At 34.2% G+C, this 22,200-nt stretch overlaps 1 long non-coding RNA gene across 1 annotated transcript in view; it reads right to left on the bottom strand.

Annotated features, from left to right (window-relative positions):
* Positions 1-1,626: 1,626 nt before the first annotated feature.
* The window catches only part of LOC121261584, a 21,727-nt gene continuing 1,153 nt past the window's right edge, over positions 1,627-22,200 (bottom strand). Inside the window, exons 2-3 of the long non-coding RNA XR_005939929.1 lie at positions 6,398-6,404; positions 1,627-1,637 (exon numbers count right to left, since the gene is read on the bottom strand). This is a non-coding gene — a long non-coding RNA (uncharacterized LOC121261584). The remainder of the gene's footprint in view (positions 1,638-6,397; positions 6,405-22,200) is intronic.

The following is a 22,200-nucleotide window of genomic DNA, read 5'->3' as shown; positions in this document are numbered from 1 at the left end:
GACCCGCTAGCTAAAGCATAGTGAAAGCCGGCTCTCGGGTCCTTTTCAGCCGCCCCGGCCCGTTTTTTCACGTGTGGCGTCCTCATTTGTCTGGGCTCCGGCACCTGACGTTGGTTTGACTTTGGTCCACGTCTTCACGTCTTTGAAGATATTTATTTACTTTTTATTAGAATTTTTTTCTAATATTTTGAATCAGTTGACATTTCCGTGCGTTAAGTTTTAAATTTTAGAAAGCAGACTGTTTCAAAAAAAAAAAAAATGGAAAGCAGAGTTATCAACATTTAACAGTAATGTTGGATATAATTTTAAAATATATAAATTTTGTATACTGCTTTTTGAAAAATAATAAATTCTGTTATCTACAGTTATTTTTATGTATTTTTTATACCTTTTATTGATCTGATTGGACAAAATAACTATTTTATATTAAAAAAATACAATTAATCATAATATTAGAGTGCATAAATATATAAATTATTTTTCCTAACGAAAATGAATCACCGAAATGTTGCTGTTATCAGGGAAAAGGAATACGAATTTACAAAGCTGCCACCAATCTTTAACATATATTTTTTTAGACTACGTTTAGATATTGAGATGAGTTTAATTCTTTATGAATAGTATTGAGTTGAAATGATAAAATGAGTTTTATGGATTCCACTTAAAATGTGTTTAAATGTGTTTAGATATTAAGATGAATTTATATGTATTTATGAGAAATTGAAAAAACTTATAGATTCCACATGTAAAAAAGTGTTGAATTGAAAAAAGTTATAGGTCCCACGTGTAAAAAAATTTTAAGTTGATATGAGTTTAATAATTTGAAAGTTGGATATTTAGATATTAGACTTAATTTAAAATTAGACTAAACTGAATTGAACTCAAATGAGTTTAATAACCAATATAAAAATAATAATAATTCAAACAATACATATTGTATTATAATCAGCACCGGCACGATTAATGCTTCATATATTTTTCGAGTTAAATATTATACAATAAGAAATAATAAGTCTAGAATTATTCATCCCCTTCATCATCATCAATAATTTGAGTTTTCTACGAATTATATATTTTATATTAATTATAATATTTTACTCATAAATAATTTATTTAATAAGATTTGTTATTCATTATCTCTACACACTACATTTTTTAAAAAAAAAAAAAATTAGTTTTATTCTTCTTAATCTAATTGAATTATTCTGCTTGTCATTCATATACCACACATTTGATAAGGAAAAAAAATAAAAATAAGTATAACGTGTGATGTGTGAAGATGATGAATAAAATTTTTCAAAATAGAGTATGAGGTTGTGTTTGGATGTTGAAGTGAGTTGAGTTGAGATGATAAAATATTGTTAGAATATTATTTTTTTAATATTATTATTATTTTGAGATTTGAAAAAGTTGAATTGTTTATTATATTTTGTATTGAAATTTGAAAAAATTATAATGATGAGTTGAGATGAGTTGACTTACGGAGGCTTTGAGAAATTTCCAATGTATTATTGTTGAATATGCATAGTTGGAGTATCAGAAATTCTCTAGGAAGCTCTCATAAGTCATAAACCAATAATGTAGAAAAACAAGCTGGGGTCCCAATAACTATTTTGGATTTATTTCTTTCTCCTTCCCTAAATGCACGGAAAGAAATAAAAACCATAAATGCATTAAAGCAAAAGGTACCAAGTAATGATATTCACACGATTTCTTTTTTTATAAAAATATTATTTATTTAAAACATTATTATATTTAAAATTGTAAAAATAGAATGAACGGATGCGTCAATTACAGTCAATCAAGTGCAAAAAAAAAAAAAAAAAAATCATTGGTAATTTGGTCATTACTCATTTTTCTTAAGTTAATTAAGATGATGAAGAACCACAATAGATAAAATGACATTATATTTTTAACTGTTTCAATACTATTTTAAGATCTATATTTAGAAAATACATGAAGATAATGAGACAATTAAAATGGGATTGACAAGAACATGGAGGGAAAAAATTTCGAAAATGTCCAAATGGGGTTATTCAAATTGTGAGATCAACAGCTCTTGGCCACTGAAAGATGGGTGGCTCTAACTTTTATTAAATAAATATGTGTGCCTTGATGTCTCAAATCTCAATGACTCCTTTGACAGAAGACAATGGAATGGATAATTATTAGATAAAATTATTGGATTCGGATCAATTCTCTTTATGAGAAAATTTTAAAATTGAATTCTTAATACTTTAATAAGATAATGTTTTAGAGATGATAAATAATAAGGAAATTATACTATCAAAAAGTGATATTAAGCTCCCGTTTGGATAGTGAAATGAAATGAGATGGTTTTAGATAATAATTAAAAGTTGAATAAATATTGTTAGAATATTATTTTTTAATATTATTATTACTTTAAAATTTATAAATGTTGAATTAGAATTTGAAAATATTGAATTATTTATTAAATTTTGTGTAAAAATTTAATAAAGTTATAATGATGAGATGAGTTGAAATAGTTTCTCAATCCAAACGAGACCTAAAAAATATGATAGTGACAACCTCTACCATTTAACTCGACTACAACGACTAAAAAAAGAGATAATTAATCGAGGAATTCAAAAAAAAAAAATGAACAACATTAATTTTTATCAAAAATCTTGCCACCCATATTCGCATAGAACGCAATACTTTCTTGAGGAAAAAAACTGGATACAACTACGTAGGGGAACCGCGGCGTAACCGCATCCTACGTGGAAAAAAAATGAAAACGCATCACAGAGACCCAAATCACAAAGCAGTCTTCCCTGAGTCAGTGGAACTGAGATGAAACCCGAAGTAAAGTCTGAGCAACTCTTAAGCAGAATCAGGGACACAAACGAAGGAGGAATGCATCCTCTTCCTCTACAAAAAAGCGTAACTGCCAAGCCGCGAACCACCCTCTCACCACCATAAGCCACCTCAAAGCATACCTCCTCCTCCCACGATTCTCGTGAACCAGTCATTCGTCAACGCACGTCCAACGGTTTCAATCACCATGTCACAGTCTCCTCCACCGTGCAACGTCAAGATCCTCCACAACCCGCGCCCTACACCATCGTTGCCCAAGCCAACATTGGACGTCCAAGAGGCCTCTATTTTTGCACCAAAAAATAGAGCACTGGGTTCTCCAATTTTGAGCCACCGTGAGCCACTGTAAACCACCATCACTGAGAGCCCAACCACATCAGAAACCTCACAGATATCGTCAACTGTCGCCACCTCAGGTCCGTCATCCTCATGGTAAGCCATTGTCATCTTCTTCATTTCTCTCCCTCACGCCATGTCCTCTCTCTCTGTCTCTCTCTCTCTCTATTTCTCTCTCCCTCTCATCACTCATCTCTCTCAGTGCCCGGACGCTCTCTCATCAATGAGAGAGGGCTTGGGCGACCACCATCAGTGCTCTGTTTTTTGTTTATTTCAATTCCCTCTAGCGTGTGTGCGGAAGGAAAGGAAAATAAAAGAGATGGAAGCCAAATGCAAGCTGGAGGGAATCGAAAAAAAAAAAAAAAAAGCATTCCTTAGGAGAAAGATGCGGGGCTTGATTTCGATTTTGACCATAAAAAAAAAATGAAAAGAAGCAGCAGCGCGTGGGACCATCCATTCTTGATGCAAAAAACCATCCATTCTTGCTGCGGAAAATTAAATGTAGGGACTTTTCGACTGGATGCAAGACTTGGAAGGTTGACATGCAACACGGAAAAGGAATAAAAACTCACACATGCCAGCTGCGGAAGATACAAAACGAAGACAAAGTTTGGAGAAGAAATAAATAAAAAAAAAAAAAAAAAAAGGAAGAAAGAAGAGAGGGACAGTGATCGTGGGTCTGATTGTGGAAAGATTGAATCAGATTTGTCTTATCTATTTTTTTTTTCTAATAATATATTGGCTGACGTGGCATTACCATGTCAACCAATTCCCCAACCGTTACTCATGTCGGTTGCATATTGAAAAGTTGTTTCTTGAGTGGCTTCATAATTATTCCATTTAAATGATAGTCATTTAGAATATACCAACGTTATAAATGTGAGGAGAGATGACAAAATCTAGAATAACAATAACATTTCTCAAAAAAAAGAAAAAGAGAAGAGTTATAAATACAAAAAGATCTTATAAAAATAAACTCACAAATTGACATGACTTAATATAATACGTTATATATAATTTACAATAAAAATAACTTATAATTTAATGTGATTTACTTTTGTAAAATTTATTTATGCCTAAAGCATTTCTCGAAAAAAATAATCACGAAAGTATTCGAATCCTAAAAAGAGATAGGACCCTTAGTTGTATACTAAGGATCCTTTTGTTTTTTTTTTCCCCCTCCAGAACCTTCCTCCTTTCCCACCAAAACCTAAGCTAAGCATCCAATAGCTTAACTAACCCCTAGGGGGTGGGGGGTTGGAGTGTTGGGGCCTTTGCTCCTTCCTCTCTTCTCCTCCTCTCTGGTACTACAGTAGTTGTTTGTTTGTTTGTTTTTTTTTTTTTTCAAGTTTTCAATCCGTAGCAAGGAATGTCGATCTTTTACTTTCCAGGAGTTAAAGACCGCCACGCGCCTTACCAAAGGCCTCCCCTGCCGCCGATCTTCAAAGCGGCAGTAGCAGAAAGTCAATTGAAGTGGCGCGTGAGTCACATGCACGGCCCAGCGAACGCGTGAGATCCACGCGCCTCCACACCGAGGGGTGTCTCCTACCGCCATGTGCGTGTTCTCCAGGGCCAGTGACTTCAGATCTCTTAGATCTGAATTTTTCATTCTCACCTAGTGTGGCACGTGTCTTCGACGTGCCACCACTATAGTTGGCAGTGTTCATCCAGCAATCCGGTACTTCTCCAGTTTGCAACTCTCTTATGTTTTTGTTTCCCCTAACTAAGGATTGTTGGAAAGAGGTAATAGAAGACTTCGACAACCAATCCAGATCAGCAAAATGCAGCACAGGTCCCTTCGCTATGACATTCAGTCGCAACTTAATCAGACTATTTTCGGTCTATATCAAAACCGCTTCAAGCGGTGTCCCCTTCCGATTTGTTGTATTTGTTGTTTTGAGATGAATGTTGGGGCTTCTCACTCCACTAACTACCGTATCATGTAACCATTATGTTATCTATAATATGCTTGCTTAGGAAAACAAAAAGTAAAAGAATCCTAACAAATTAATATGTTCGTGGGTTGATTAGTCAGCTTGATTTAACCTTTAGCCTGAAACGAATTGTGAAACACATTTTTAGATTTTCTTTCTTTTTCATTCTTCTTCTCTTATATAAAGCTTGGATAGCAGACGCAATATTCCTAAGGTACGCTTGCGCGGCACGAGCTTACATTTCAAAGATGCAAACTCGAAATTCAATTGCTCGAAGCACCCAATCTCTTTAAGAAGTTCTGCATATATGCCAAACACTCAGGATTCTTTTTTTTTTTTTTCTTTATTTATTATTACTGCAAACGAGGACAAACATTAATTAGAGTTATAATTGTGGGCGTCAGTGAGACCATATAATATCCATGATTCATTGCATGCCAAATGGGGTGAGTGGTCCCAAACATGGGTAACACATTAGCTACTTGATTTAACTGCCATGCATGAATCTGCTTTTTGTGAATTGGATGGCACTAGACTCACTACGTTTAAAGTACACACTTTCCTAAACGCAACCCGAGTGTCTTGCTCACATCTAGTAGAAAAGGTAACATGCTTTTATTGTGTTATAATTAATATATATATATATATATGTATATATATATATATATATGTATTACAACACAATATCTGATCCCATACCCTCCTGCATCTTCGAAAGATGTCTAACTCTAAGAGTGGAAGAGAAATTTTCAACTTTTCCCATATCCAATAGGATCTTCATGTTAAGGAATAGCCAAGACACTATGTGATGTCATGCTCCACATTTTCTCTTCTCCAACTTGGATCTTTGGCAACAAATTTGAAGAAGTTTCCCTTTTATTTACATGTTTGATACCTCATCATTTATAATACATTGATTTGTAACTTGTAAGAGAGAAAATTATTACTAATTTAATATAGTGGGATAATGATTGTTGGGCATGAATTTATATGACTAGTGAGGAAAAACAAAGTCACGAAAGATTTACATGATAACGGACGACTAAAAGATAGAACAAAGTCATACACACCACACTGATCTAAAATAAAGTTCAAGAATACGTCATGCTCGACAGTTATGCATTTGGATGTTAAACTGAGTTGAGTTAAGATGATAAAATATTATTAGAATATTATTTTTTAATATTATTATTATTTTGAGATTTAAAAAAGTTAAATTATTTATTATATTTTATGTTGAAATTTAAAAAATTTATAATGATGAGTTAAGATGAGTTTATAATTCAAACGTACCTGCTCCATCTATCATATCCCTATAAGGATACTTAACATCCCAATTACTTAATTAAAAAAGTGATAAAATATTACACATAATATTGTAGCATATCAATTATAGATGATCTTTATAGTTTTTTTTTTTTTTTTTCAAAATTCTTTATTCTTATTTGATTTTTTTCCCGGTGGGTTGCTACTTGTTATTAGAGTTGAAGTCGATTTAATTAGAAAGTCAACGAGTTAGGTGACATGATGATGATGATGGATCTCATCATCTATCTTTGATAGATGTCCCTTATTTTTTTAAGTATTTTGTTTTTTTTTTTTTAATTCGTGACTCTTAAATTCTATTAGCGGGAAGCCTGGCAATGAATTCTCTGCCTCACATTACCGTTTAATATTTGAATTGGTTTTCATTCTGCTCCCGGTACTGAGCCCACTAAACTAAACATGGGCTTTCTGTGGGCTTCTTCAATGAAAAATTTATTAGTACCTTTTCAATTATGTCTCATTTATTATTCAAAGTTATTTATTTTTTTAGATATATCTATTTTCTTTCTTTTGTGAACATTTTCGACTAATTAGATGAGGTTAGATATCTCTTCTTCGTGTTTGAACTTTAAGGCCTAGTTTGAGTGCCAAGTATTTTCAAGTATTTATTACTTTTTTATATAGTTTTTTACTACTATTCACAGAATATTTTACTATTCAAACGCAACATAAGACACAAGATATAAATTTATAAAGTGAGTTTTATACTATGATTAACTTCATTCAAAATATTTATATGAAGAGAAAAGATATTTACAACTATGAATTGTATAACTATCGTGTAATCTCTTTGAAAAAATTAAATAAAACATAAGACCTACATAAAAAAATTAATTTTTTAATAATAAACTTCACTATTTTTTAAAACAATTACACGGCATTTACGTATTTTACGGTTGTATATAGAATTACTCAACAGAAAAATAATTTATGCAAATTATGTATAAATCTTTTGATTATAATAAGTCTCACTTTCTTATAAAGACTTCACGAGAGTTACGTACCTTAAACTTAAATCTAGCCTTATTTAAAAATTAATTTGTAACTTCTCAGGTTCATTTCTAGCTTGGAGGGGGGTGTGTCATACGTGATGGTCGAGGAGGAGAGAACATGGGTGGCAAGAAACGGACATCGCCAATTTCGGTGCGCTCACATGGATGGCGTTGTTAATGCACAAGTGACCATTATTTCTTTCCTTATTTCATGCCTTGGAAACACTCAACATGGCCCCTTTTTGTTTTCAGCTTCAGAAAGGGACTCTTGAACTTGACGCATTAATAAATGGAGATTAATATTAGATACATTCATATATTGTTTAAGTATTACGTTTTTTTTTTTAAAAATAGTAAGGTCTGTTATTAAAAAATTAATTTTTTATATAAATATTCTCGTATTTACTTATTTTTTTTAAAAAGAATATGTGGTACACTTTATAACAATAAATATTATTTCTCTTTATTTGTATAATAAATTATTATTTTAAAATATAATTTATATATATATAATTTATATTACTCTGAAACAGTATGGATATCAAAATATCTAATTTCAATATCTCGAAACAGTCACTGATTCCGTGTTCAAAACATCGCTCATGACACTTCAATTATTCTTCCACTTTTCATGTTATGATATATGCTTTTAAAAAAATATTAAAAATATATTTAGAAGTACTTCCAATACTGTGGGCTGCAGCACTTATCTGAAATGTAAACGCTAGCTGGGATCGCTCATCGCACGCAGTTTTGAAAGAGAGAAAAAGCTCATCTCCGGTTTGTCTTCCAGCTCGTTTTGGTTACGCTGGACGAGATAACATTACGGTACCGTTTGGTTGTTGAATTCTACTTAAATCAATTTAATTCAATTTAATTTTAAGATGAATCTAATATTTAAACACTTAACTCTCAAATCATTAAATTCATCTCAATTCAAAATCTCTTCACATGTGAGACTTACAACCTTTTTTCAATTCAACATTTCTTTACATGCAAGATTTATAACATTTTTTAAATTTTTATAAATATATCTGAACTAATTTTAACATATAAATATATCTAAATTCATATTAAATAAACTCCACAAAATTTATTATATTATCTCAACTCATTACTTTTTCGTAAATCTCAAACTTTCCTCAACATTTATACGTGCGTTCTTTGGTGGGTCGTGCCCTGTACAAGCGTGCGCTGTAGCATTCATGGTTTCGAAAACTCAATTAGCAGATCATATCTTTTTAATTTGACCTAATATAAAAAGAGAGAGATATTTCATTAAAATGCTCGCGTGAGATTCATACCATCTAAAAACATTAAATAATACTACAGAATCTACGTACGTGATCATGATCTTTACAATAATCGAATCGTCGAAATTAAACTAAGTACGTAATTGGAGAGGTCTTACATATGTTCAAGATAAAGGTTAATAATGACAAGAAATTCTACATGCGCAGGATCGATCATATCATCATGACATGTCCCAAAGTTATTTTCGTGATAATTGATCAACAGCTGAACAACCCACCATTCACCCCATTGGCACGAAGCTAGTGATATAATGACGAAGACCATTCTTTATTACTAAGCATCATTTTCAACAATCCACAGTATCCCACCTAGCTCCCTCCTAAGATGCTGTTGCTGTTAATGTCAAAATAACCCAATAGGATCTCATCAATCGTGAGTACGCGCGTACGACTGCCCAATTTTTCACGTACGTACAGCACTTTTGCATCAGCAATAATGATTCATATTTGGAATCAAAAGCCTAATTAAGTTCTAACAGATTAGCCTATGCACTCAAACTTGGTGGGGGTAATGCAGTGTATTAATTTGATGAATATACATACATGGCATGAAAAATATTGGCCCATATGCAAAGATTAGCCAATGAAGTTCCGCCTGCAAAAATTATTTTTGATGAACTTAATCTTGATTATATTCAACATTATTTAAATGATACATTTAAAATTAGTTTTGATTGTTAAATATTTTGACATGAATATTAATAATTGAATTTTTGATTTTCTATGATCCACAATAATAAAACAATGATAATTACACATGTACCTTTCTCCATCTGTTTGATGAAGAATTTAATCTGACTATGAGAGAAGGATCACCCTAGCAACTTAGCCTCACAAGTATCTCCCGATGGCTAGAGACACTCTGATATTGTAGGTGAGAACTCTTTAACCCCTCAGTGTTATTTATAGACTTCTGATCATCAAGAAATCTAAGATTTTGTGTTTGACTAAGATTAAGGATATAGAGTTAATCTTATCTCTTAAGAATTTTCTTATCCCATTATAACTCATATATTAACTGATAAGTTTTGAACTATTTCAAACTCTATCAAGATGAGTGTGTGGGACATTGAGTTTAAATAAAACTCTTACATTCTCCCACTTAGTTCATACGCCCATAAAATAATATTTTCCGTTCATGAGTTTATCATAGGAAATTAATCATACTACGCAAATTCATTTCCTAAAACTTTCATATCTCAAAATATATTTAATGAGTTCCGTAATATCAATGTCAAACCAGTTACCAATACAAGTCATGGTGATCCTCTGTTATATGATCAACAAATTCTCTTCTATGTACCACAACACCAATAACTTAATTTAACACGATCTTTAATTGGGATAATTAAGGCTACTACTGTAATACCTTGGGTTCCAATTCATGTCTATCGTAGACATTATCTTGTCATCATTTATCTATACCATTCAATGTACATATAAAGTGGAAAGCCAAGAAAACAAAAACAACCATAATAAATATCTTTCAATTTCCAGTAACAAAATACTCAGCATATCAATTATCTCCTTAACATGTTCACATCATAGGTATAAGCATATGACCCATCTTTTCAACATGCCCCTTAAGGTATAATCATTAATATAATATTATTATGAACATATTTGTTTCTGTACTTTCTCTATAACACTTAATGTATTTAAATTTTCATTAAATACTTATCATTCTGAGAAAAATATTCTGAGAAATTCTTACAATACTTTCTTAGCGGCTTGCCTATAAATCAACAATTCCAAATCCTAAAATATATTTCCTTAGTTAGATACCATACATTGTGGCCTCAAAGCATACCACAAATTCAATCTCTATTGTATATGAAGCAGTAAGATATTTGCCTCACATTTTTTCATAAAATAACTCTACTAGATAGAAAAATACATAACCATAACTGTATTTTTTATCATTAGAGTAATCCCACAAAAAATTGTCTGAATATCTAGTTACCTTACGAGTATTAGTTCTTCTTAAAGCAACAATATAGTCTTTAATTTTTTACAAATAACATTACACTCTTTTCATAGCTTTTGAGTCAAACATCCTTGGGTTAGTTTGGCAACAACCAAGAATGTCAACTAAAAAACTGACATTCAACCTTATACAGATTTATGCAATCATTAAATTTATTATAACAATCATATACAAAATTTTTTTAACAACTTAATCATTTCGAGAACACTGTAAAATACTAACCACGTCACATTTTATTTTTAAAGCATCTATTGAACAACAATTATTCGTGTAAAATCTCTCAAAACTCTATGCAACTATACTGAGACAATCTTAACACTCATCGTCTTGGTATTAAGATTTAATCCCAATTATGAAGGATGTCTCATTCGTAATTTACTTACGGGTATATACATTAACAATATTTTTCTTAATTTTAAAACAATATTGGTATCATCAAATTTCAAATACCAATTTTTCAAAAATCTGTTACCTTTCTAAGTAATTATTTTATTTGTTTCTTGTAAATTTCAGACTTGCATTCTACAATTATTTTCACATCTTTTTAATGTAACTCTAGACCATAATGAGCTACTAATGTCATAGTGATTCTTAATGAGTTCTTTCAGGTTTATTAGAAATCTCTTTTAAATCAATGCTCATTTCTGAGTGAAATTTTTAATTATAAGTCTGACTCTATATCGTTCAACATTGCCTTTAAAGTTAGGTTTTTGTCTTCAACACCCATTTACATTCGATTTTTTTATACATTTTAGGCAATTAGATGGAATTACAGATTTTACATTAATTCATGGATTTCAATCACTTTTTTATGCATCGATCTCTTATAAAATCACTTATTTCTATAATTTATGAAAACATATACGAACTTTCATTTATTTCTATGTCAAATTTAAAATTTAAAAATACACCACGCAACCTAACCAAAAACAAATCAAGAAGATCATATGAGGTTACCTGTTTTGATGTCTCCATGGCAAATTCTTTAGTGGTGTTTCTCTGATGAGGTAGATGATCATTTGCTTGTTGTTCCATATTATCATTAAGATAATCATAAAATGAACTATAAGCATTTTCAAAGTATAATAATGCACTTCACAACAATCACATATCTAATTTCTATATTCCCACTGATTTTGCCAACCAAAATGAATCTGATATTTTAATTTTTTCAAAATTCAAATTATGAATAGAGACAATACAACCTAAATAATTTGGATCTCCATGAGTAATCAATAATGTACCTATTAAGTATTATATGATCCAACTTTCTTTCATTTGGATTTGTAAAATCTTACTTTAGATTGACTATTCATACATGTATAAGTCTTAAATCAAGTTTCACAATTCAAAAGTCTTTAAGAATATTTACTGGAAACACAATTTAAAATATATATCATTGTATTTAATAATTTTAATACACATCTTCCTAAGAAGTTAACAAAATAAGTCAGAGGTATGACCTGATTCATAATACTTTCTTGGCACTCACTACTTCAATTCAATTAGATGATTTTCACATTTCTACTTAGTTGCATTTCCTCCTCATGAGAAGTGCCTCAAGAATTATTAATGGCTTGAGACTTCTCATATAGCAAATAGATACATCTATACCATGAAAATCATCTATAAAAGTAATGAAATACTTATATCTATCAAACATTATAAAGAAAAGATTTTCATGCGCCTATATGCATTGTCTCAAGAAACTCTCTATTCCTTATACTATTTTTTCTTGATATGTTTGATTTGTTTTCTTTTTATATAAATCAATACACATCCTGAGATTAGAAAATCTAAATGCAAAAAATATTTTATTTACCAATCTCTACAATTTTTCTTGGAGATATGTTCCAAACTTTTATGTCACAAATTATATTTCAAATTTTATGCCATAAATTGTAAAAAAAAAATATTCATAAATCATTTTTCATTTGGTTCTAATACATGCTTCACGTGTGAAAATGAAAAATTTTTAACAAAAGCACTAATATGAAGACATGATAAATACAAATTTTTTTCGAACAAAAATTGGAATAATAAATGACATTTTGAAGCAATTTAAAAATTTGAATATTTGTGCTCAATTTCAACTACTAAAATAAGTATCAACATTTATAGAATTTGATTTGAAACATATACAGACAAAATACATATGAAAATTTGCACTTAAATTTAATCTAAAAAGAATGTATAAATATGTATAAGATCTGATTCGAAACTTATATAGAAAAAAAAATTTACTCTTCCCTTCGAATCATGTCTCATGCTTACGGTTCCTAAACTTTCACATGTCATTATTTTTTTCAAACTTCAATTGATGGAATTTTTATATTTTTATCACCATCATTTCCCAAAAGATACAAATGACTTTTCATATAAATTAGCAAAATAAATTTGTATCTAACTAACAATCATGCTTTTTCATATCTCATTACTTTAATGAAATAATAATGCCTCTGAAGTAAACCATTATGTATAAAACTAAGAAATTCCTATAATTTGATATCTAGTAATTAATCCAATATTCTTAAAATGTTGTACTTTTCTGACTTTTATCACTATTCTCAATAATAATTGATGTAAAGACATAAAATGGATAAACAAGGGTCTACAACTCTTAGTGTAAATATAACATACTTATGTTTCTCTATACTAGAGTCAATTCCATATAGAAAACCTTGTAAAGATATTTGTATACTTACTACAAGAAAAACATTTTAATCACATTAATGTTTTGTGTTCGACACTCAAAAATAATAATTAGAATTAAATCAATTATGGATGAACTAATAGTGTCATCAAGACCCTCATTTGAGAGTAGATCTTGATATACAAAGTATTCTCACCAATATTAAATTTAGTGGATGAACTAGTTTTATCATCAGAATTTTCATTTGGGAGTAAACTCTGACATACAAAATGTTTCCTCCAACTTTAAATTATATGAATGAACTAGTTGTAATACCAGAATTCTCCTTTGGGAGTAAACTCTGGTATACAAAGTGTTCGCTCCAATCTTAAATTATGTTGATGAACTAGCTGTATCACCAGAATTCTCCTTTGAGAGTAAACTCTGGCATACAAATTGTTCACCCTAACTTTTACTTTAATGGATGAATTAGTAGTGTCATCAAGACCTTCCTTTGGGAATAGATTTTGACACACAAATTGTTCACTCTAACTTTATCCACCTTACTATGGAGTTTAATGATTTTTCACCAAAATTAATAAAATCTTATACCTTTGGGCAACCAATCTTTTCTTTAATTTTGATGTAATTCATTTGCCCCATATTAGATAAACAAATATACATGGCATGATAATGAGAGCCAAAATAAACAATTCATACATGTATTTAATAATAACATGTACATAAGATTTAATACATATATTTAACAATAATAACTTGAATATGACAAAAATTTAATACATGCATTTAACAATAATAACATGCATAAAATTTAATTTAATACATGTATATACCAATATTAACATGTATATACCAATAATAACATGTATAGAAAATTTTAATAAAATTTAATACATGTCTTTAACAATAATAACATGCATAAAATTTAATTTAATACATGTATATACCAATAATAACATGTATAGAGAATTTAATAAAAAAGTATTTAACAATAATAACATGCATATAAAATAAAATATCAGATTTTTTTAATAAATAAATATTATTAAAATATTATTATTATAATATAATATAATCTGACCGGTCCGGGTATGGGCAGGACCGGTCCAGTAACCCAGGCCGAAACCCGATTCATTAGTGAGGCCAGTTAACACAACCCTGGTTCGAGCCTACGGGCCCGATTTCCATTTTGGGTTTTTTTTTTTTAAATTCTTTTCCGGGCTGGACCACAACAGTGGCCCGTTAACTTTCTCTCACGTTGGGCCAAGGCCCAGGCTCAGTGTAATATCCTGCTCTTTCCTTCTTACGTATGCTTCTCTCTTTCTGATGTACGTTCCCTCTTTATGACGTAAGCAAATCCTGGTGGCAGAGATTATGTGATCTGTCTGTCCCTTCCATCTAACAACTGCGAGCCTCGTCATGAGTACCAAACCATGATGGCATGTTTTAAAAGATATTATGTGACTTCTAAGGCACGCCCAATATTTTAAATGCACTGAAAATATTTATAAGGAGTATTTTCAGTGTTATTGAACTAAGTTTAATTTTAAATACGACAATTATAATATTCTTAAAGAGCTCCAAAAATATTATAATTGTCAGAAATCATTTTAATATTATTATTAAAATGATTTCAGTTATTTAAAATATTATAGGATTTAAATTATGTTGAAAGTTTTAATTAATTAAATGGTTTTATCCTTTCAAATATATTAAATAAGACTTCATCATTTATTAATGATGAAGAATATTATTTTATAAATTAAAGTTAGTTTAACTAATATTCTACCTTAATTCCTCTAAGTGCTTTTAATTAAGTTAATGTTTACGCATTTTCAAATTAGTGTTTTAATATCTAAACGTTAGATCGTTTTAAAGATCCCCAGACGAAGGGATTGGATTAAATACCCAGACCCCTCTCTTTCTCCCTCACTTTTCCCCAGCTCTCTCTCTCTCCTCCCTCTCCCCAGCGTACGTCGCACGCTGCTTCTCCAAGCCGCGTCTTCCATAGCTCAGCCCGGCGCCGCCGTGCGCCGCCAGGCCTCACTGCCCCTTCCACCGGCTCCACCTCACTCCGGTGAGCCCAACCAGCCCAGCCCCTCTCTCTCAAGCTCTCCCTTTCTCCCTTCCGGAAGTGCAAAGCCGAATGGGCATGATGCCCATTACACCGCCGTGCGCCGCCCAACGGCGCCACCACTCCCATGGCAGCTTCTCCTTCCACCGGCCATCATCTTCTAGCAAGCTCAACCTCTCTTTCCTCCTCCGTTGAGCACAAGCACGAAGCCCATTTATGAGTTTCGCACGGCTTCAAGGCCACTGATGCTCCTAGCGCCGCCGTACGCGGTCACCTTGGCCACCGGACACCACCACAGGCACCTCTTAGCCTCCCCCTTCCTCCTCCACGCGACCCACGACCCGTAGCCCCTCCTCCACGCATGGGCTTTCCCCTCATCCAACGCACGGATTGCACACCTTCCACCACTGTAAACCGCCACCCACGGCGTGTAACTGCCACCTTGAGCCTCCTCAGGCCACTACCGAGCCAACCCAACCACCCACGGCCCCAATCTGCCACCTAAGCACGCATACTCTTTCTCACTCTCCCACTACTTCTCCTCCACCGTGCGGCCAGATCCGCCACCGTGAATCACCATAGCACCACCTCAACGCTGCCACGAGTTCCACTGCACCTCCCTTAGCTGAACCTAAGGTCCCAAACCACCACTTTATGTGGTGGGTAACCACTGCACGTGATGGACAGTCATTGCGCATGACTGACCGCCACTATACACAGCTAGATCCGCCGTATTACGCTCCTTACCACCATCATAAGGCCTTCACGAGCCATTCCAAGACCACACTTAGCTATCCAAACGCTTAAACAGTCACCGTACGTGGGTTAGCCGCCACGTACGACCCTTCCATCATTATCAACCGTGACGATCAGTGAGCAACGCACGGGTTATCCCGTCGATAGTATAACTCTCAATCCCTTGATTATTTATGTTAGATGTTGATTAATTGATTAGATTGTGGACTGTGCTGTTAGTATTGTGGAGTTTGTAGTATTGTGATATTTCATGTAGTGAAGTGTTGGGCATCCTGTGTAGCGAAGTGTTGGGCTTATCTGTGTAGTGCGCTGTGAAGTGTGGAGCGTAGTTGGGAAATGTGTTGTGCATTGTTGTGGACTGTGCGGTGTAGTGTGGTTGCGGAATATGTGTTGTATTGGTGATGTGGCATGTGGAGTGGGAACAGTACACGCTGAGTGTACTCTGTGTGTGGCATAGTGTGGGATAAGGAGAGTATATGTAGAATATACTCTCCTGACGTATTGTGGAATGGGAAGAGTACACGTAGAGTGTACTCTGTATGGCGTGGTGTGTGAATAGAGTACACGTGAAGTGTACTCCATGTGGTGGAGTGACACACCATATGGCGGGTATGCTATCATGGTAATGTGGCGTGACATGTGTGAAGAGAGTACACGTGGAGTGTACTCTATATGGTGGAGTAATGCACCATATGGCGAGTATGCTATAATGGTGATGAATCGTAGTGTGTATGAAGAGAATACACGAGAAGTGTACCATATGTGGTGGAAAGATGCACCATATGGCGGATATACCATAATGGTGATGTGGCATAGTGTGTGAATGGAAGTGTACTTCATGTGGTGGGGTGACGCACCATATGGTAGGCATGTCATAATGGTGATGTGACGTAGTGTGGAATAAGGAGAGTATATGTAAAATATACCCTCCTGGCGTAATATGGAATGTGAAAAGAGTACACGTGGAGTGTAATATGTGTGGCATAACGTGTGTGAAGAGAGTACATGTGGAGTGTACTCTATGTGGTGGAGTGATGCACCATATGGCGGGTATGCCATAATAATGATGTGGCGTAACATGTGTGAAGAGAGTACGCGTGGAGTGTACTTTATGTGATGGAGTAATGTACCATATGGTAGGTATGCCATAGTGGTGAAATGGCGTAAAGTGTATGAAAGGCGTACACATAGAGTGTACTCCATATGGTAGAGTAATGCACCGTATAGTGGGTATGCCATAATAATGATAGGTTGTAGCATGTGAAAATGGAGTATACGTGGAGTGTACTCCACGAGGCAGCGACACTTCGTATGGCGTGTCGCAGGGATAAGGATGGTTGTGTGATTGATGGGCGTAGAACATGGTGAATAGTGTTGAGAATTGTGGAACAATGTCCCGAAGCAGTTATGGTGCAGCCTGTAGTCTAAAGTGACAAGTGTCATCATGATGGACTTATGGCTAAGAGTATGCATGAAGTAGCAGAACAAGTGTAAGAGTATGCAGCAGAAGCATGACTGGGCACGTGACGTGGTTACTGACAATTATGCTTATGATGGGTGAGGAGTTATTGTAGAAATAGTATAGTAGGAACGTGACGAGATGTCACGATGTCACAGGAGTACGTGAGGAATCGTACTTGTGATGAGTTAAGGAATTGATGTAAGAATGATATAGCGGGATGTCAAGTGACATGACAAGGTCATGGTATAGCTCGGGTGTAGTCTCGAGCTATATGACGTGACATAAGGCGTAATGGTGAATGGAGCCTTGTCATATTAAGTATTAGGATGAACTGTCATAAGAGACGAGTAGCATGAAAAGTTATGCTAGCCTGGTTAAGAGAAGGTTGGTATCGGAGTATGACCTTTGTCCCTACGAGCAGGTGATCAACGTGTCATATGTTGATCTTAGGTGATAAAGGGGTAAGGTACATGTGTTATCTGGTTAGACACATATGCCGGACTGATTCATCATATGTAATGGGTAATCTGTCCTGAACACTGTTACACAGTGCTTAAACCTCAGAGTTGGCTTAGAGCCGTGTAGCTTGTATGGATAGGAATGAGGATTTAGTGTAAGCTAAGGTGCATGGAGGTAGTGACAGGTGTATTGTTAGGATTGAGATGCGTGATTCCATTGGTCGAAATTATGCGTCGAATGTGATTAGTAAGAAGGGTAAGACTAAGGTCTTAGTGTCTTAATCCTAAGGTGAATCATGAGTTCACTTTAGTGGATGAGCACTTGAGGCAAGACCTTGAGTTAGAAGATGTGGTGACCGTAGTGGTCCCCGAAGGGTTTAAAATAGTTAAAGCCTCGTAAGAGCACGAGATAGAAGGAGAGTGTTCTAAGTAAAACGTAGTTCTATTTATAGTTTAAGTTGATTATACATTAGATAGAGAATGACATTAAGATTATGTGTATGCATGTAGGTTGCCATCTGACACACACATGAATGGACTGCATGATATGCAAGTAGCATGGAGTCCAGGTAAGTATTACGTTCATACTCTTCTAGAGTCTTTCTAAAATATATAAAGAAACGAAAAGAAACGATTTTCCTCACGATGCCTACAAAAAGACATGAAAGACGTTTTACGAAAGAAAATGCTAATTGTTCAATGGTATAAGTATGTACGACCCTCCTTGGCTGCCCCTTTTTACGCAACGAAAGTATTAATTGTACGCATGTGAATGGATGACTATATGATGTATCTATTGCATGTATTTTCTAAGAAAATCCACGAACTGCACGGAAGGCGTGAAGACAGACGCTTTTATGGATCCTACGAACCAAGGCTTTCACACGCGCCATGAGGTGATGCTCGTGGATGCCGTGAAAGACGACGTTTAAGGTGACGTTTATGGATGCCACGAAAGCCAACGTCTAAGCTCATGTATGTTTTAAAATGAAGTTTTCTACGAACGAACTGTTAACGATGTTTTCTCATGAAAGAAATGTTTTCTCATGAACTGAATCTTAAATGAAAAGAAAGAACTGAATGAAATCTCCAGCTCGTTAGAGCTGGCATGAACGAATGAAAAGTCATGAATGAATGAAAGCATGAAATGCATGAAGACATGTAACGGCCACATGAATGAATGAAAATGGTACCAATAAATGAGCAGATTGCAATGCCGGGTAAGTAGTACTGGTAGTGCACCCAGTGTTGCCCCCTATGAAAGGGATTCCCAACCCGTGGCCACAGGCGGAGTCCGGGTTTAAAGGAAGATCGCTAACCCCAACACACAGAACGTAACAGTGTGTACTGGCCTATGAAAGTGATAAGAAAGAATGTATGAACGCATGAACGCACGAATGCACGAACTTTTAAGAAATGAAGGCATTGACGGGAGAAACGTTGTAAGAAGAGAAAGCCCATTTTCAAAGGAAAACCCCGTCCAATGATATTTTCGAATGAACGCACGTGTGCAAGAATATACCGCATTCTTGCAGAAATGAAGGCACTGACGGGGGACACGTTTTTACAAAAGGAAAGTCCATTTTCAAAAGAAAATCCCGTCCAATGAAGTTTTCAACGAACCCACATATGCACGCATGCATGTACGTATTGTATGTATGAATGATGAATGCATGAATGAAAACCTATGTTGTTATATTTTAACCGTATGAAGTAATACTTACGAGTCATCGACTCATTTTAGTTTTTTTGCATGTCCCTCCCCCTCACAAGAACTCAGCAAAAGGACGGACACGGCTCTAGGGAAGAGCACGAAAGTCTAGGCATGAGTTTTAATAGTACAAGGGACCTTTTTTTTGTAAGATTAATGTTTTCTGCTGTAAACCTCTTTTATTCTAAAAGCACATTTTATGATATAAACGTAAAGTCTTGCACCCTGGGTATGCAAGTAAAATGTTTTAAATCGGATGGTAATTCCCGTCATCCTTTATAAAAATATTTTACAAAAAGTCCCACCACAAGGACGGGCATTACACCCAGACCCTTAGTCTTTAGAAGAAACCCTACTGATTTTTTTTCGTCTTCCCTCAACATACGTTACACATAGCGTCGCACACAACTTCTGTAACGCCCCAAACCCAGCTGGCCTGGAGAATTACTACCTGTCACTTAAGAACATGTTTTCCAACACAACTAAAATAAAACTCCAAAACTTTATTAGCAAAACTCAATCTCAAGTACTCTAAATAACCACATTGAAACTCTACAAAGTTATTACTGCAGCAAAATAAGCTAAGGAGTCCAAAATCTCCCGGTAGTCATAACAAACCAAACTAATAACTTCAAAAAGTCTTACTAAGCCCAAGCCCAAGATAAAATTAAATCTAAAAGACATTAAAACTAAAGGACATCAGAATTCCTTCTTCTAACATCCTCTCCCAGCTTAAACGTGCTCACCAATCTAATCCAGGTCCTCAGTTGGACTTTCCACATCATCTGAAAAAAATATTATGAAGATAGGGGGTGAGTTATCAACAACTCAGTAAGCAAAAGTCATATGCTAGCGTGCAAACATGAGCATTTACAAAGTATAGCATGCAGAACAAAATATTTTCCAGAGTTATCATGCAGAACAGAACATACTTTCAAAAGTAACAGAGCGATGGTTTTAAGACAAGTAAAACCCATAATACTTTGGCATAACATAAACTGAGTATCATCATCAGATCCAAACAGAGCATCAAACAAAGTAGAGACCATGTTTCACCGCCGTGGTAGGGTTGTGCTAACCCCGGTGGCCAAACCAGGCAGAGACAGAGGTGAAATCTTTCCTTTATTCTTCTCGGAGCCCCGAGTGTGCACACAGGAAAGACCACAATAAAACCACTTTGTTTCCAAAGTGGGTGCACTCAAAGACAGAGAAGTTGGTACCAACCCAAACAGAGCAGAGCATAACAGAGCAGAGCAGAGCAGAGCAGAGACAGAGTCAGATACGAAAACCAGTACACCATGCCAAAGGTTTTCAGATGTTATATCAAAATAATTCAAAGTATCAAAACAGAATCAGATAGTTTACACACACTGAACACAAAAGCCAGCACATCTTTTCAAATAAATGCACAACTTTTCATATACTCAATATCGCTCATTTTTCAGATTTCAGAAATCACATGACAGAATTTAGCTCATGTCTACACAATGCATGTCAGAACATATTTTTCTCTTGTTTGTACAAATTTCATGAGTATGCAAATAAACGACCGAGGTTGGTTTTGTTTTTCCAAAGTTCTCATTTCACCACAAAAATATGCAAAGTTTTCAGAAAATCAACCTCAGTCTCAAATAATTCGTGTAAGGCCTAGCATAGGAACCCCGCTTACCTGACTCCTGCAGCGCATTATCTATGACTTGAATACGGTCTCTATCCGTCTCGTCACCTATTCATAAAAAATAATATAAACTAAATATTAAAGTCCAACAACACAAAATTGGTCTTAGACAACTTAATACCCAATTTCTAGACCATAATTCAGTAAGTTTAATCAAATTCAATCAGTCAAATAATAATCCGGACAGCCCACACTTCGACCCAAAATATTCTATACCAATCTCAATATTGTCCAATACAAGCATCAAAACCAATGCCAACTCAAATTCCAGTAACTCACACTTATTCCTACAGTTCGCAGTCCCAAACAATTACTAACAATTTAATCAGGACGACACTACACACTACTCTCTCTCCGTTCACACTCCACAACAGGAAAAAATATCTCAACACTTCTAGATGTTAAAAAGGCCCCAACAAACCCTTCTAAACATTTCCAATACATCAAACCAATAATCCAAAAATATATCATCACTTCCTAAAAATCATCAATGTTCACCATGATCGACGTCAAACTCAAAACACCAATATTTAAACTCGAAACAGCCAACAAATTTCCTAGCATAAACCAATCTCACATAAACAACTCCATCATCCAATCCAACCGATCCCCTTACTCCTCGGACTCAGTCCGGCACAACCAATAAATTCACAGTAAATATGAATTAGCGCAGAAATACATT

Source organism: Juglans microcarpa x Juglans regia, chromosome 4D (genome assembly GCF_004785595.1).
Source record: "Juglans microcarpa x Juglans regia isolate MS1-56 chromosome 4D, Jm3101_v1.0, whole genome shotgun sequence".
Lineage (NCBI taxonomy): Eukaryota > Viridiplantae > Streptophyta > Magnoliopsida > Fagales > Juglandaceae > Juglans > Juglans microcarpa x Juglans regia.
This window is presented reverse-complemented; position numbering and strand designations above follow the sequence as displayed.